Raw genomic sequence first — 5,106 nt, 5'->3', positions numbered from 1 at the left:
CCTCAACAAAGGAAACCATGGCATCCTCAAGTTACATATTATTTTCGCATGGTTGACTATCAAATCCTGGATGAGGTTGCAACACATTCTTTGTATTTCCAAAAGACAAATTCTCATGATTTCGAAGCCCTAGATGGTAATAATTTGACATAAGATTACTACAATAATTGTAGTTCCGATTGTTGATGTATTGAACTTGTTCTTGACTCCTTTCATTGCTTAGAACTATCATACTTATAGCTGCAACATATTTTACACTTTGTGGTATCTTTTGGGTTGTCAAAGCTGAAATCTGATGGGATAGAGTAGCGACTTGAACTGAAATGGCTGTTAACAGCTCCAATTTGTCAATCCCAAGAACTTTCATAGTCATAGTTCTTACAGTTGGCCATTGATAGTTGTTTGAGGCCATCTCTTCCAAAAGATAAGTAGCACCTTCAGCTGTCTTTGACATCAAAGTTCCACCAAAACTGGTATCAACTATGGTCCGAGTTTGCCCATTTAACCCATTATAGAACACCTAAACTTGCAACCAATCCAGCAATCTATGTGGAGGGCAGCGTCGAATCAAATCTTTATACCTTCCCATGCTTCATAGAGTGACTCGAAATCATTTTGCTTGAATTGACCAATCTCACTCCTAAGTTGGTTTGTTTTTACAGGTGGAAATAATTTAGCAAGAGACTTTTCAGCCATATCCTGCCAACTAATGATGCTTCCCGACTGTAGAGATTGTAGCCAACCTCTTGCCTTATCCCTCAAAGAGAAAGGAAATAATCTTAGTCTAATGGTGTCTTCAGTAACACCATTAATCTTTACTATGTCACAAATCTCCAAAACTATCGCCAAATGAATATTGGGATCATCAAGTGGTGATCCGCTAAATTGGGTTTGTTGCACCATTCTAATTAAGGCTGGTTTGAGCTCAAAGTTGTTGGCATTAATGGTCTGGCGTCTTATACCCGAGTAGTTGTCATTCACAACTTGGCGTACATAATCCTTCATGCGTGGCTGTGCATCATGTTGTCCGTCAGCCATGGCTAGTACTTTCTTATTTCTTTGTGATCTAAGAGTTCTTTCAATCTCTGGATCAAAAGGAGTAATGTCATGAGCTCTAGCACAGTGCATCCAACGTAAAAAACACACCCAAAGGAAAATAAAATAAAATAAAATCCTAAATTAAAACCAAGATAACTTTGTATCAATATTGGCAAAAATAAGAATAAATCAATCCCCGGCAACGAGGCCAAAAACTTGATCGGTGCAAAACTGTAAGTGCACAATATCGTAGTTTTATAATAAAGTGATAAGAAGAGTATCGTCCTTAGGGATTGGTAACATACTTTTGACAAATACAGAAATTATACTAATCTTGACTTTATTTAGAAAAGTCACTAAGATTTTTGTAATTGCAAATTAAAATAAAATTAATTCAAAAAGAATACTCAAAGGAAAAGAAAGATATTGTTCGAAGATCAAATCAATGGGAAAAAAAACTTTTAGGAAATCGATTTCACCTAATCCCTTACTATGCTTTACTCATCTAACTAATTGAATTTAATTCTTTCTATTTGTTAGCAAATCTTCACAAACATCCAAAGAAATACTCCTCTGAAAACTTCCTAATTTCGTGCTAATGATATGCTTCAATTGAGTAGGAAATAAACCCTAATGTCTTTATCGTCCCGCACACAAAATCACCTAAATTTTAGGACTCAACTAGGCAGGCACATACATGCTTCAGGAGTTCTAATTTGGAAAACCTTAGTAGAAACAACTTTGTAACCCTTTAAGATAGCTTTCCAACGCAGCAAGAATCACATCAATCCAATATTGGAGCAGAAAGTTATAATTACAATACTAAAGTATGTCCAAGCTATCAGCTAGCGCATTTTGGACTCTGATCTGAATTACTCTCAAATTCCATCATTATCCTTATTTGAAGAATCCCACACTCATTGAAAGTTCTTAGGTTGTTCCAACGTCTTGCCCACTTAAAAGTTATTTGAATTCGAATAGGTTTGGACTTGCTCTTTTAGACAAATAATATTACTAATAATATAATTCAAAACTTTATCTATTTTCTAGATAAGCTATATAATTAAAAAAAATGATATTAACACAAACTTTAGGTTAATTTAGAACCCATCTAAAGGGATTGCGTTTTGGGAAATACGTATAAGATGCATGGGCTTATTGGGAAAAACTATGAAAACAAAAGGAAAACTAAGTTGTGAAATGCTCCAGACCAAAATAATATGCGACTGAGGATTCCAACACTCACCAAGAGAGGAGGTGCGGTGCGAAGAGCAGGGAGATCGGCGGGGGTCGTAGGTGGTCATGCGGCGGCACTGCACTAAGATCATAAAGAAAGTTATAAGAGAAAGAGGTAACAGATAGGAGACCGTGGGGAAAAAACAACGAGACGTCGTGGTCTCACCTAGAGGAAAAGCAATTGGGTGATGGGAGGTGGTTGGTAGTACCTTCTCTGCAAGTGGAGGTGACGTGGATGGCTGCTGCCATTGCTAGGCTTCACCATCATGGTTGGTGGCACTTAACGGAACTGAGAGCTAGGGAACAAAAGATGCTCTGCTTCGGGGAGTTCAAACAAGGGACAAAGAGGCTAAGTGTGGGAACAGTGGTGCAAGGCAGTGCTGTGGAGTTGCTACCCAGTGGGTGTCGAGGAGGGGGAGGATTTCGTGGGTTTGCTGTCAGTTATTAAGGCTCACATCTAGCAGTGTACAAGGAATAACGAGTGGGTTGTTTCACTGAGGTTTGGGCCTTGAGTCAACTTTTTAAAAAAATAAACCAACTTGTCCAAAAGGTTTCCCAACCCATAAAAAGGTTATTAACCTCATAATCAAACCCAATGAAATTCAAAAACATAAACGGCCTAAATAAAATCTATATATATATAAGCCCGTAGTACATTCTAAAAATTTATCCGAAATTCCAAAAGGGCTTCTCATACAGAAAAACCCAAGAAAATTTTAGAAAACAGGCTGGCTGCTGGACCCGAGTGTTTCATTTTCAGAAAGTTCGGTATGTAGAAACAAAACATTTCATTTTCATATGTAGATGTCATAAACGTGTTATCAGAAAATCAGAACGACTTTTCAATCTTCTCATACTAAAAGAAACAACTGTTCATATTCAAAGATCTGTTTCATATTAAAAAATCATTTTCATATTCAAAAACCATTTTCATATTCAAAGACCATTTTCATGTTCAAAAACGCTTTGACATTACATAACTGAACATTTTCATCTTATCATATCATATACCTTGTTTAACCCCTTGGTAAGGTTGTACTATCCTTGGCCAAACTAGGCAGTATCATATTGTGAAACTTTCCCTTTTTCAATATTGAGCCTCGAGTGTGCACACAAAAAAGAACACATAAAAAACCACATTGTTTCCAAAGTAGGTGCACTCATATCATATCATATCATGTTGGTACCAACCATATCACGTGAACCATTATCATCATATCATAACCATATTCAGAATCAAAATCAAAACAGATAAGTATGCCAAAGGTTTCTCATATCCATGTCATATTAGACCATGCGCTGAACATATTCATATCATTTCCATTTGATCAAAAATAGATCCAAATCATTTTCATATCACATGTACAAAAATTCACAGACATCATATTCGCTCTTTTGAACATTTCACAAACATGTCAAATATTGTTCATGGCTACACTATTCATGTCAAAAGCATTTATTTTCTCTTTCATACATATCTCATGAGTGAATACAAAACATATACTGAGATTGTTTTGCACATTTTTTTTTTTTTGAATGAAACATACTCATTTCATTAATAAACTGAAGTTATAAATGTGACTTATCAATACAAGAAGTTCCAATACATAGGACATCTAGTTTATAAGCCAACTAACGCAACAGCTCTGGGGCTTCCCCACACACAAATACATTTGTGGCAGACATTGTCTTAACTTCTAATCAAACTCTCTCGTAATAGAGAAAGTGCTCTGTAAAAATAGAACTTAATGGCCCTCTCTATCCTCCCAGGGAAGAAGTGTACGAGACACTGCTAAGGACATCAAATCCTATTCCTATTTTATTAAAAACTAAACTAACAAACAACTACAAATAACCATATTAACAACTACAAGACCACAAGCTCTGGTGAGACCCCAGACGTCACGCCCACTGCCAGCATCGTCATCTCGAGCCCTGGTGGAACGAGCACCCAGGGTACATACGGACCACAAGAACCCAGCCGCATAACCACCAGCCGTAGCATCGCCCACCACTCTCGAACGCCTTGCCAGGATTACGTCCAATGTAAAGGCCCAAACCTCACTCGAGGTCAACAAAAGCAACACCAACACCAGAAACAAAACAACTACAAAACACTGAAACGGACAACAACAAAGAAAACGAAATGAAAAGACAAAACAAAAAATACAAAACGGATGAACAGTACACAATGGTCTGCATTGTTTCGTGCAGAAACTATTCACGCTGGGAGGAAAGCCGACGGTCAGACTTGGAAGAGGGCTCCTCGGTGGAGCGTGAAGGCCACGCGCCAACGCTATCCGAAACTTCGTCCCGCGCGTGCAGGCTACACGCCAGTCCGATGGATGTCGAATTTGGAGGTCTTGAAGATCGACAGCTGGGGGTCATACCGGTGGGGCGCGTGTAGAGATGTGATGGCTGGAAAGACTCGAACGACAATCCTCCCTTATTCGGCCAAAAAATAAAACAAAACAAAACAAAAAACACTACACAGAAATTAAATGGACAGAGAAAAGGAAGAGGGCAGGGGGGGCGAGGAGCCGTAGCTCCCACCCCCTTTCAACAGATCTAGAGTTTAGGGAGCTTTAGAGAGAAAGGGGAGGGTTTCTCAACGCAGATTTTATGCAAATGCAGCAACATGCACATTTTTACAAACCAATCTCAGTTTATTTCTTTTTATGCAAATGTAGCATAGTATCCCAGCTTACCTGGACTTTTTAGTTTTTCAAAAATTCTTCACAACAGTGCTAAACGAATATCAATCATCACCTATAGAAAAATTCATGTAACTTGAATAAATCTCTAATTTGAACAATAACTTCATAATTACAT

The 5,106-nt window shown here is 37.9% G+C and overlaps 1 non-coding gene across 1 annotated transcript; it reads left to right on the top strand.

Moving 5' to 3' along the window:
* Positions 1-542: 542 nt before the first annotated feature.
* Positions 543-648, top strand: LOC118349799. The gene has a single exon (XR_004802713.1). It is a non-coding gene; the product is annotated as a small nucleolar RNA R71 (small nucleolar RNA).
* Positions 649-5,106: the final 4,458 nt, after the last annotated feature.

Source organism: Juglans regia, chromosome 10, assembly GCF_001411555.2.
Source record: "Juglans regia cultivar Chandler chromosome 10, Walnut 2.0, whole genome shotgun sequence".
Lineage (NCBI taxonomy): Eukaryota > Viridiplantae > Streptophyta > Magnoliopsida > Fagales > Juglandaceae > Juglans > Juglans regia.
The sequence above is the reverse complement of the archived record's forward strand: the minus strand, read 5'-3'. Positions and strand labels throughout refer to the sequence as shown.